The sequence below is a fragment of the Lissotriton vulgaris genome, chromosome 7 (assembly GCF_964263255.1).
Source record: "Lissotriton vulgaris chromosome 7, aLisVul1.2, whole genome shotgun sequence".
Classification (NCBI taxonomy): Eukaryota; Metazoa; Chordata; class Amphibia; order Caudata; family Salamandridae; genus Lissotriton; species Lissotriton vulgaris.
The window spans coordinates 1,124,853,928-1,124,867,129 of record NC_141695.1 but is presented as its reverse complement, the minus strand read 5'-3'; the positions used below and the strand labels follow the sequence as shown (position 1 = coordinate 1,124,867,129).

Sequence of the window (13,202 nt, the reverse complement as noted above, 5' to 3'; positions counted from 1 at the left end):
GCAGGACCCGGCTTCCCCCCTCCCCTGGATCCTGGGTGGTGGGGCGTGCCCTCCTTTTCAGGCGCATCCTGATGACAGTGTTGCCAGATTTTTTCACAACTTTCAAGCCCAAAAGCAACGAAACAGTAGCCCAAAGTAGCAAAAAGTAGCCCAATTTTGCCACTCCATTAACTTACGTGTAGCCTGACTACAACATTCACAAATATACTTTTTCTTCAAGGATTATATGTTTACCTCCCACATTAATCAGATAACTTACATTTTGTACACTGAAATCAAAGCTGGTCTGTCAGGAAAACTGTCACTCACTTGATATGGCATGGTGTGGAGCAAGCCGGCCCAAAATATTCTGGGTTCAATTTGGGGGACTGAAAGTGCGGAAACGTTCTTCTTGGGAAAGGTGCTCTTCAGCTTGCATACTCTCGTCAGGCCCCCCAGAATAACTGCAATATAGGCCAATGCTTCTTGTTTTTTCACACTTGTTTGAATTCTCCCAAAGCAATGCTGAACATCTCTTTACATACGCAAATTATGTATGTTTCGTACTTTTTGGTACTCATCAGAATAGAGCAGTTCGAGGCATGGGGTGCAGGGCTTGCTGCTTGATGTTCCCATGAGCTGATACCTGATAAAGTGCAAGTGCATTTTGCAGACTCACACAAGCGCCATCTCCTGTTTTTTTGCCAGGCAACAGCATGGTAGATCCTTGTTCAGACAGTGGAAAGTTCAATTGTGCCAAAGAGTTCTTCTGGGCCAGGCACTGGCAAGATAAGCAGCAGCCCATAGTCTGGCAGTGGCATGGTGAAGGCTAGCAGCATCTCAGTCTGTGGTTCTGCCAAGATTAACAGCATCCTTCAGGGTCTGGCAGTGGCAGGCTGAGGTGTGGAAAATGCTTCTGACAGTGCAGAATGTAGCAGCACCATTCAGGGTTTGGCAGTGGCAGGTTGAGGTGGGTAACATTGTTCTGACTGGTTAAGGTGCACAAACTTCTTCTTCTGGGCCAGGCACTGCCAAGTTTAGCAGCAGCCCATAGTCTGGCAGTGGCATGGTGAAGGCTGGCAGCATCTCAGAGTCTGGCAGTGGCGCTGCCAAGAATAGCAGCATCACAGAGTCTGGCAGTGCCAGGTTGAGGTGTGGAAAATGCTTCAGGCAGTGCAGAATGTAGCAGCATCCTCCAGAGTCTGGCAGTGGCAGGTTGAGGTGGGCAAAATTGTTCTGACTGGTTAAGGTGCACAAACGTCTTCTTCTTGGCCAGGCACTGCCAAGATTACCAGCATCATAGAGTCTGACAGTGGCACTGCCAAGAATAGCAGCATGTTAAGTCAGTAAAACAATTAATTGTAGATACAGCTGTTGAACTTTGCTAGCCGTTCCGGCGAGGTCTTGAACGAAGAGGAATTAAGACCATTGCGCTTTAGTCCAAATTTTATGTTGAGTATATTTGATAGCAGTTTCAGACCCATTCGGTTACGGTTCTCATTTTTAAGCAGGGTCATTTGTGAGAACACTCGTTCCACTTGTGCATTTGATATGGGTAGGGTCAGAAGTTTAATGTTGCCCATGGCCAACTTCTGAAACCGATGATTCCCAGCTGCATCTCTATAATTCAATACTTCAACCCAGAAGGATTCCATGCCTGAAGAGGTATTGAATGAACATGAAGTCACTGTTCGCCACTGCGTTTCTAATATGTGTGTTGGGTCTGCAAAACACTCTTTTGGCAAGTCAGTAACCAGAGGTTTAGAATCTGAAAGCACATTTTGGGGCTTCAGAAGCTCCAAATGTCTTCGGAGGCTCAGCGAATCTGGCAAGCGCATCTGATACTCTGCTGCCAGAACTTCAACAAAGTCTGTGCACCGTTTTTCTATGCAGTCCTTGGCAGCATCAGACAGTTTGCTTTCTTGGAGCTTTTTACCGAAGTCAAGGCCAAGGTCAGCATCCTCCTGCCCAAAATAAATGGCACTACTTTGAAGATCCAAATTACACAATTGCTTCTCACTATTGGTATTGAAGACACTGGGCTTTACAATTCTTCTCATAGTGGACCTATATAAAGTTTGCAAATCCCGGAATATGTGGAGGACATCACCAGATTCAAGCTGAAATGCTTTGTTCACTACCTTAATTTCTAGCAACATAGGTTTGAGGAAAATAAGATAGAGATAATTTGTCTAGTCATTGTACATTTCTTGCAGCATTCTAGCTGCATAGCAATGTTCTACGTATGATGCGTTGCAAAAGTGCAGCTTTAGAGCATCATACTGCTCCAGAAAACGCTCCACACAATCCGCCATGATAAGCCACCGCATTTCACATGGCGAAATAAGCTTCAATGGCATTCCTCCATCCAGAGTTTGATATAAATCTCTGTAGACTGCCTGGCGCTTTGGAGAATGTGCAAACCAGTTGTAGGTTTCTCTCACCATGAACTCCACATTGCTGGGCAAACTCTGCATTGCTTTTCTAGCAACAATGTCGAGCGAGTGGCAGATGCACCGTACAAGCTGCAAAGTAGGCTACTTTTCGAACAAAAAACTGCTTGTGGAGTGGTTTTTGCCACACATCACACTTGCGCCATCTGTACCTACCCCTACCATATTTTCAATTGGAAGCCTGCTGTCCTTGAGGAACTCAAGAAGTGCATTTGCAATGTCTTGTGCACATGCCTCTTGCAGTTCTATCATCCCTAGGTAACTACTCACAATTCTGCTACTTTTCTTACTGAAGTATTTTACACAGATGCACAGTAGTTTCTTTACAGAAATGTCAGTGGATTCATCAATGATCAAAGAATACGGAGAACTGCCCATATCTTGAAGGAGCTCCCCTTTGAAAAAGGGGCCTAAAAGTCCATTTATTAAAGCTGTGCTCTTTGTCCTGTGCATACGGAAAGGAGGAACTTCTTCAATTAAAATTTCTCCCAGTCTCTCAATGCTGTTGATTGATGTGCTACATGCAGTTTGCCCAGCAATCCTAAGCTCTCTCCTTTTCTGCTCATTTGATAACTGACAAACTGGTTGTGCAAAAGATACCATGGTTAGGCTAGGTGTGTCCATGCGCGCACAATGTCTAGCTGTGGATGCATGCAGCTTTAAATCATGGTAGTGGGCCCGCAGCTGTAAGTGACCGTATTTACAGTTTGCCTTTGCTTCATCTGTTTTTACAGGGGCAATCCACTTTTTTAGTTCAGGGTCAGACTCCTATTCCTTTCTGTACACTTTCTTGTACTTTGACCACTTGCCCATTTTGAAAGTTAGTTTGTAGCTTCTTGGGACCTGGTAGAGGACTGTACAATCTCTGCTGTGTGGTAGGGCAAGTATCTGCAATTGGAAGAGATAGAATATCCATCAACATCCCTGGTTCGATAAAGTTAGCCAAAAAACATATCATCACTTGGTCCCAAGCATCTGCGTAGCAGTGTGGAGCTTAACCCAGTTTTTGGTCTGGTGCATGGTCTCCCGCATTGATCACCCAAAAAACCCACTCAAAAGGACAAAGTCAAATCATAATTGAACCTTAAAACACATTGCACACGTCACCCATGGTCAACGTACTAGCCATCTCCTTAGCATTGTAACTCAGTTTATCACTCATCCCAATATGCAATGCAAACTAACCTTCAACATATCTCCACCTGTGTTTGCCCCTGTAAATATTTGGTCATAGGCTGGACCACTGGGATTGTGAGACTGCGAGACAGAGGCATTTTTCCACATAATTATAGATTTGACACATTCGGCGCAAATCGATCTGCTGCATAATCGGCAGATATTACCAAAATAAATTGTTTCCACCTGAAATGGATCAAAAGTTAACAAAAACAGAGACAGCTGTTGCCACGCAGTTGCAGCCCCATTGCGATGGTTGAATCGTCAGATTTCTGTTGCTTACTGCTAGCTTTGGGTGTTAAAGTGGTACTACTGGAGGTGCACATATCCAGATAGTGTTAACAATGCAAAAATGACAATATGGCACATCATGTGATTCATCCGCTTAGCTGGTTACTGCTAGGGGCCACCGTTATCAAATTTGTGTATAATTGTGTTCCTGAGCTGGCATGGTTGGAGAGATCTGTGGGGTGGTCATTTTCAACATCAGCCCATATTGGAGCCTTTTTGTGAGTTGTCAAGAACACATTCTTTAGGGAATTTGCAGGCTATAGTGCCCAGCCCTGTTGCAAGCAGTCTAGGGAAAATAGGGCCAGCAGTAGATTTGCACAATCATGATACAAAAATGTACATACTGTCTTGCACGTGCATAATTTGCCACCTGCGTGTGAGTGTGTATATATATATATATATATATATATATATATATATATATATATATATATATATATATATATATGTATATATATATATATATATATATATATATCGTAGCTATTTCCTTCTTGTCTTCGCCAAAGAAGAGGCAGCACTCAGGAGGAGGAGGATCAAAGGTTTTATTTTAGACCCTCAGAGCACCAGACGCGTTTCAGCTACTGCCTTTGTCAGTGGTACACTGACACACCATTTTTTCTTATTTAAATACCCATCACGTGTTATATTTAATCATGGAGGTAGAGAGAGGACTTATACAACATCCATATATGACATATTGGAATGATTATATACAGCATTTTGTGATTGTTATACAATTCATTACGCCCTGGATGGGCATCTTTAAATTACATGCTGTGACTTATTTTCTACATTTTCAATTCGTAATCGCTGGCAATGAATTGTATAACGATCACAAAATGCTGTATATAATCATACAATATTAAGAAACCCACTCCCAAGGTTCCAGGCCTGCATTTAACTGCTTCTGGCGGGCTGCCTGGCTAGAGTACGCTCGCCCAAGCACCCAGGCTAGCTGGTGTGTTGCGGTCACAGTTGCGTGGTGCTTACGGCCAGCCTGGGATCCTCCAACAGTACAGGTATAACGCACGGTGTGCCCATTTGGTGACATTGAGTGTAGCTGGTCACTGACAAAGGTCTAAGAATGTCAAGGGGGCGCAGTGCTAACCATATGCACATGGAGCGCATGATGCAGGCAATGATGCAAAGGATGACAGCTATGGACAGGCGAATGGGAATGGTGACACAGTTAGGGAGAAGCGTGGCGGAGCTGAGTCAAAGGCTGGATGATCAGGCAGGGCCATCGGGGCGCCCCAAAAGAGTGATAGTGCCTCCTCCACCCAGGGGGATTTGGATGCTTTGCCAAAGAAGGGCAAGGGCAAGAAAGGTAAATGGCGGGTTCCTAAGGGGCGGGTGGTAGACATGCAGATTCCACAACCCAGTCCACCGGTGGCACCAGCTCCAGCCACACCACCGACGCCACCCAATTTACCGCCGGGCGGGGTCCCTGGGGCAGTTAATGCAGTACCGCCCCCAGTGCCCCCTATGGCACTGCCCACTCCGGCCGTGGTACCTTCCAGGGCGGGTCAAGTGCCCCCCGAGCTGGCGGCTCAAATAGCAGCAGTACTTCCATGGTTGGGAATAGGGGGGGTGTTACCTTCTGCTAAAGATCCCGCCGCGGAGGCACAAAGGTTGGTGTCAAAAATAATGCTAGCTAATGGGAATGAAGGGGTGTCAGATGCGACAATTTCTCCTCAGCCCTCAGTTTCAGGCAGCGACACAGGATGCGAGAAGCCTGATGGAGCAACGAAACCCGCTGACAGTGGTAAGGAGGTGGCTTTGCCGGTATTAGGGGCAGGTATAATACCGTCCAGGAGAGACAACCTGGCCCAACATGTGTCGCAGGGGGTAAAAGAGATGATTTGGGCCGGCAAATATATCAATATTTTTTCGCTTCTATTAGACAACAGGGAAATGGAGTATGCCAAGTCACCGAAGGAGTGGATGTTGCCTAATGAATGGCGGACTCAGTTGGCCAAATTCAGGACAGAGGAGACATTGATCAATTGGATCAGGGCTTTCTCGGTTTTTATGGTGGTCATGGCAGAGCGTCCCCCTAACATTCAGGCAGAGATGGCGTGCTATCAGAGTAGGATCACAAGTTTCAGTGATCAGCACAGGGGGGACGGGTGGAAAGAGTACGACATAGCCTTCATGAAAGCAAGGGAATTTGATCAATCGCTGTCCTGGGATATGGTGGATTCCATCTCTTGGTATGGCCAGTTTGCAGGTGGGCAGGTGGCAAGACCAAGCACAAGCTGGGAGAAAGGGTACCCCAGCAAATTTCAGCAGCCCTTTCGACTTGCGCAGGGGGGAGACGCGCCAGGGAGGGCTAGGAACAGTGGGGACCGCAAGGGCGTCTGTTGGGATTTTAACAGAAAGAAATGTACCGGGGCAGCAGGCACGTGTAAATTCAAACATGCATGTTACATTTGTGGCCACCCTTCCCACCCAGAAACAGCTTGCCGCTCCAAAGGTAATAACTCAGGCAACAGGGGACGAAAGAAACAGGGAAAGGGTTTTAGGCCGGCGGGTTGCTCACTCCCCAATCGATGTAATGGCTATGATCCCTTGGCTGAACAGGTACCCTGATCATGTCACTGCGAGGTTGCTGCTGGAAGGTTTTTCTCAAGGTTTTAGGATCCCGGCATTAGGCTATACCGAGACGCCAGAGTGTAAAAATCAATTGTCGGTTAGACATAACCCTGGGGTAGTGGCAGCAAAAATTGACAAGGAGTTGCACCTGGGAAGGATTGCGGGCTTATTTGACAGAATCCCTGTGCAAGAATTTGTATGCTCGCCACTCATGGTGGTCCCAAAGAAAGAAAAGGGTGAGTACAGACACATCCACAACTTATCAGCACCTAGGGGGACATCATTGAATGATGCAATAGATGATGGCATTTGTAGTGTCAAGTATGCATCCTTTGTTCAGGCCGTGGAGATGTTAAGGATCCTTGGGCCTGAGGCTTTAATGGCTAAATCAGACATAGAATCCGCTTTCCGCTTGCTGCCAGTTTACCCCCAGGATCAACATCTGCTGGGTTTCTCCTTTCAGGGGAAATTTTATATGGATAAGTGTATGCCCATGGGTTGCTCTGTGTCATGTGCCTATTTTGAGTCATTTAGTTCTTTCTTAGAATGGGTGTTGAGGCAGAAGACTGGTCACCGTCATGTCATGCACTACCTGGATGACTTTCTTTTGCTGGGTGCAGCGAGCTCACAGGAGTGTACATGGGCGTTGCAGGAATTTCGCGTGCTCATGCGTGCTTTTGGGGTCCCACTGGCACCAGGTAAAATGGTGGGGCCAGCGACATGCTTTGAATTCTTGGGCATTGAACTCGATTCAGTTGAGGGTTGTTTCAGGTTGCCCAAAGAAAAGATCATGAAATTCAGGGCTGCCCTGCAGCAATGTTTGGCTAAGGAAAAGGTAACCCTTCAACAACTCCAACAGACTGTGGGTCAGCTGAATTTCACGCTGAGGGTGATACCTATGGTGCGCCCCTTTTTCCGCACCATCGCACAGGCCATGAAGGGAATGCTGGAGAAGCACCACCGCACGAGACTGTCAGTGGAGATCCGCCAGGATATGCGTATTTGGATGCATTCCTGGAGGATTTGAGCGGCAGAGTAGTGTGGGGAGGCCCCCCCCACTTAATCGGCAGAGTTAGGTCTTTGGTCCAATGCCGCAGGGAGTGTGGGTTTTGGTGCCATACTTGGAAACAAGTGGGTGGCACAACAGTGGCCGTCATGGTGAGAAGATAATGGCCCAACTGCGAACATTGGTTTTCTGGAGTTGTTTCCAATCTGGGTGGCCTTGACAGTCTGGCCTGAAGACCTACGTAATCAATTTGTGATCTTCTGGTTAGATAACATGACGGTGGTACAGTGTATTAATCAGCAGGCGGCGTGATGTAAATTTATACTCTGCCTCATGAAGGCGATTGTGCTGGGATGCTTGAAGCTAAATGTACAGTTTAGGGCAAAGCATGTACCTGGGGTCTTAATAACGCAGCTGATGCACTCTCTCGCTTCAAGATGCAGGTATTCAGGGAACATTCACGGAACATCTACCATCTGCAGAAGCCACACCAGCACACTTCCCAGCAACACTTTGGCAAATTGGTGCCCCCGATTACAGAACCTCGTGGCAGCCAGCCTAGCTCCCAGGACCAGGACTGCTTACAAAGTTTATGTCTTACTGTTGTTTTCTGGGCCAGGATTGGGAGGTTAAATGGGATCAGGAGGCAAACTTTACCTTGTACATGGACACAATGCACAGGGAGGGGTGCTCAGCGGCTACAGCCAGCAAACACAAGGCAGCAGTTTCTTTCTCCGCACAATTAAAGGGGGCCAGGGATCCCACAAACAGCTTCTTAGTACGAAAGGCATTGAGGGGGTGGCGGCACCTACAGGCAAATACCACTGACTCCAGACAACCAATAGGCCTGGAATGACTGGCTGTGTTATTGGAAACCTTATCTGACACTTGTAGCTCCTCGGGGGAGGTCCTCTTATTTAGAGCAGCTTTATCTTTAGCATTCTATGGGGCTCTACGAGTGAGCGAGCTGGTGGCAAGCAACAAGTTGGACTCGATAGGGGGTCTGCGACTCATCAACACAAGGATAATGAAGGATAGAATGTTGTTAACTATAGTGAGATCCAAAACAGACCAGGAGGCCCGGGGAGATAGCGTGCTACTCCATCGGGCGAGGAATAATCCCTGCTGCCCTGTGTCTCATGTGGAGGCATTCATAAGGCAACGGGGGACCAAGCGGGGGGTGCATTGTTGATGCATGCAGATGGTACCCCATTGACCAGGTTCCAGTTCAAAAGAGTGTTGGCAATGGCAGTCACCAAGGCGGGTCTGAATCCTAAGGACTATGGAACACATTCATTTAAGATAGGGGCAGCCACTGAAGCAACAGCGAGAGGGTTGCATGGCAACAGTGTGAAGAGGATTGGGAGATGGGCCTCCAATAGTTACAAACGTTACGTGCGGCAGCACTTGTTGTAAGGGGCCACTAAACCACCTGACGCCTGCCTTGTCATTTGTTTATGTTTCAGTTTCTCGAGCCTGTGATGCAGGGCGGGAACTGGTACCGGGTCAGCAACATCATCCTTCATCAGCACGGTGGAAGCATGAAGACAGAGGACAGACTCAAGTTGTATGGATTGTTGGGCATTCGTATGGTACCGGTGCTCAACCCATTTTTCTTGCAGGTGAATGTAGAAGGAGGGCGGAGCAGGGGGCTTTCAAAGTTTCCTTCCATGGGAGGGGGGGCTCTGCCGCAGCCAGTTCAGGGGTTTCTTTTTAGAGGTACTTGGCAAACACACCCGCCGCCACAGTGGTTATCATACACCTAGGGGGTAATGACTTGGTGAAATTGGGTAGGAGGGTCCTGGTTGAAGAAATTTTCTCTGCGGTGGGTTGGCTGGCAAAGACCTGTCCAGGCTGCACCATAGTGTGGTCGTAGTTGATTTCTCGTCTGCAGTGGAGGGTAGGGGACTCAGTTAAGTCATTGAATCACTCGATAAAGAGGATCAACAATAAGATAGGGAAGCTTTTCTGAATACCCCAACTGCAGAAAGTTCCACACAAGTGCATCTGGGAAGAGAAGTTTTACTTAAGGGATGGGGTCCATTTGAATGAACAGGAAAATTAACTACTGACAAAGAATATGTTGGCATGGATGGAGGGTGCACGAGGCAGGTATGACCTTTCAGAGTAGGGTTGTTTGGGGGGGGGCCAGATTGTCGGTCAGCAATATGGCCTGTGGCGATAAGGTCATGATCGGTGAGCAGCAATTTAAGGTCCTTAGGGGGCGTCACCATTCTCAAATGGGGTCGCCCAGGGGGAGGGGCCAATGGTCTCTCCTAGAACTTCAGGGGCAGGATATCCGCTTGGTTGGAAGGGTTTGGTTGAGGGAGTCACGCTTTCCTTGGGCTGGTAGCCACCCCCCACATACACTATGACGTCACCTAATGGCGCGAGTGAAAGGGCCCTTCTTTTTGGTTTAATGGAGTTCACGGAGCATACGGGGTAACCAGGAGAGGGACGTACTCTCCCGGTAACCGGGCCATGTCGCGCATGCGCACTCATACGTGAGGGCGTAGCTCGTTAATAAGGATCTGACACAGGTTAGCGACCTTGCCTTAGGCCATAAATGTTAGAACTGCAAAATTCATACATAGGATGCTAAATTCGGTTAGGAACACGCTGTATTAGACATTTGTTAAGGTTAGCCCCTTTTTCATACCTGTCTACACTACAGTAAATCTAATGTCAGAATTTTGCAAATTGTTGATTGTGTAAATAATGTTTATTTTAACAATTTTTAATTTGTTTTCATATTTTAATAAATACGTCCGGGGGGTCGCGAGACCCCCCACATTCCAAAGAAACTTCTGGTATGTTTATTTGCTTTAGGGGTTGATGTGGTGGGACACATGCAGGGAGGGGGTGGTCGGTAGTCGCAGACCACAAGGAAAGGGTGGGCCGCTCGGCCACCAGGCACGTATGGTGGGGCCCGGCATCCCCACTCCCCTGGATCCTGGGTGGAGGGGCGTGCCCTCCTTTACAGGCGCATCCTGATGATGCGGCCGGGGGGCGCCCCACCACCGATTGGTCGGGCCCCCCTTCGTTGACCCGGAAGCACTAGCAATGCCTCCAGGAGAAGTGCTTACAAGGTTTGGGGAGCGCAGGAGGCGCCCTCTTTGTTCCCGCGCTCCCCAGAATCGCTCCGTGCCCCTTGGCGAGGGGCTTGTAATTTTAACACCCACCATCCCTTGAAGCAGAGGTTCAGTTAAAGCATTAGTCGGTTTGCTGTGGATGTACTAGGTAGGTGTGAAGGATCTATGATGATACAACGCATGTTACTACAACGCATGCTTTTACAACGCATTTTTTACTTTTTTTTTTTTTTTAATGAATTATACGGACGATATTTTAATATTTGGAAAAAATCAAGAACATGATCAAGCTTAAATAACATTTTGTCAACAACTTGTAGCAGCTGGTTTAACACTTAACCTTGGAAAATGTGATCTAAATAAATCTGAATTAATGATCTATGGGCATATATTTTCTCATAAAGGTATGAGACCTGATCCTAAAAAAGTATCATATTTAAAACTAATAGCTACTCCTTTTTTTTTTGTTTTTGTTTTTTTATTGGCAAATTCAGACACAATACAAATTCACGGAGAAAGACAAAATACAAAATGTATCATTTCATATCATAACTTGAGTAACAGAAAAACTATAAAAAACATATAAGGTATCAATGGCATAATAGCAATAGACAAAGAGAGAAATATAAAAGAAAAGAAAAAAGAATACAACCTAATAGGATAGAAAGGAAGAAGCCGGGTAAACAGGAAAAAATATCAAATTATTTAATCACTGGCAGGATCTGAATATCCCCTCTCATTAGTATACCACCTAGAGATAGGGTCCAAGATCTGTGCTCCAACTACTCTTACTTTTCTACCTCTAGTAGCATATATTGCGATTTCTTGTTTATAAATTGCGAGGAATTGACTTAGCCACATCCGAAAAGTAGGGGGTTCCGGGTCTTTCCATCGAGCTGCCAGAATGATACGAAAAACGGCATACCCCAGAAAAACAACCGCTTGTTCCTCACTATTATGACCCAAAGAGTCATCATGGCCTAATATATACAGAGTTAATGAGTCTCTTATCTGATGTCCGAAGACCTGGGCCCAAAACTCCAGTATCATGGCCTTTAACCTTGTCAGTTCCGAGCATTCAGAGAACATATGTAATAAATTGGCCAATGGTTGTTTGCATCTTGGGCAGTTATCGTCGGCCCGGAGACCCCAGGCAAATAATTTTGCCGGTGTGTAGTATAAGTTGTATATAACTCTATAGTATTGTGCTTTTAAGTTAGAGGCTATAAAGTATTTTGCCGAAAGAGCAATTGAGAGATCAATATCAACATTGGGGTTTGCTAATTTTACGGCCCAAGATTGTTCGGTTCGTTCAAGATCATCAGGGGTTTTAACCAACAACATCTGATAAAGAGCCCCTATTCTTGTAGATTTTTTACCTATAACTTCAAGAAGTGACAAATTATCTAATACAGTTGTTGGTATAACGTTGCGAATGCTCGACAATATTTGATAAAATTTGAGAAAATCATAAGTGGGAATGGAGTATTTTTCTTGGAAAGATTCAAAAGAGGTGGGGATATTATGTCCTAAAAAGTCACCGACTGTGCTGATGCCTAGACGCTCCCACCTCTGTGAGGTAGTATCATTAAGAGAGGGGGAGATAATCTTGCTATGCCACAAAGGAGTATATTTTGTAAAAGTGGGAATAGATAGGTATTTAGAAATAGCTTTCCACACAGCCCATTCATCTAGAACTATCTTCAGTTTAATTTTTTTATAATACGAGGACTCTACCTGCCTTAAGAATAACCCCTTACAATTATCCCCAAGGCTGAGTTCATAAATCGAAGGAATGTATGAATCTGGGGGCAATGAGATAATTTTTTTACCAGTCAGTAGGGGATCCATAGATTGAATTAATGTTGCCCATAGATATAGTTTTAGGTTAGGAATAGCTAGTCCTCCTCTGTCATGAGGTAACGACAACAGAGGGAGGGTTCTTCTTATCTTACCATAACTCCACATAAATTTAGAGATGGTAGAATCGATGGTCTTAATGAAGTTAGCTCCAGCCAGCAGCGGGATTGCTCTAAAAAGGTAGAGAATCCGTGGAAAAATATTCATTTTTATATAGTTTGCCCTTCCTATTATAGATAGGTGTAGGTTGTCTATGCTTTTAAGGTCTTTTTTAATTTTATCAATGAGGGGGGTGTAGTTCAGATAACTAATTTTATCCACCTCAGTAGAGAGGCATACTCCTAAATATGTAGCCTCTTTAACTTTAAGAGGACTTTCATATTGAATATTTTTAGTAGCTAATACCATAGTTTTATCCCTATTTAGGGAATATCCTGAGTAGGTGCCAAAGGCCTGGGTAACTAATTCAATTTCCCGAATTGCATCAGCAGGATTGGTGGTTATGACGGCAACGTCATCGGCGTATGCCATGACTTTGGTGGAATATGAGCCTACATTAACTGGTTGGATTGAGGGTGTCAAAAAAAGTTTCTGAATAAGGGGATCTATGTATAAGGCAAATAATATCGGGGAGCATGGACACCCCTGCCTTGTACCTCTTTGTACCTCAATAAACTCTGACTCAGCACTGCATATAGAGATTTTTGCCCTAGGGTTGGTATATATGGCTTTATTGGCTTTGATAAA

General features: G+C 45.7%; 1 pseudogene; it reads right to left on the bottom strand.

Annotated features, from left to right (window-relative positions):
* Nucleotides 1–1,334: 1,334 nt before the first annotated feature.
* LOC147703017 (uncharacterized) lies at nucleotides 1,335–3,245 on the bottom strand (annotated as a pseudogene).
* Between the last annotated feature and the right edge of the window lie 9,957 nt (nucleotides 3,246–13,202).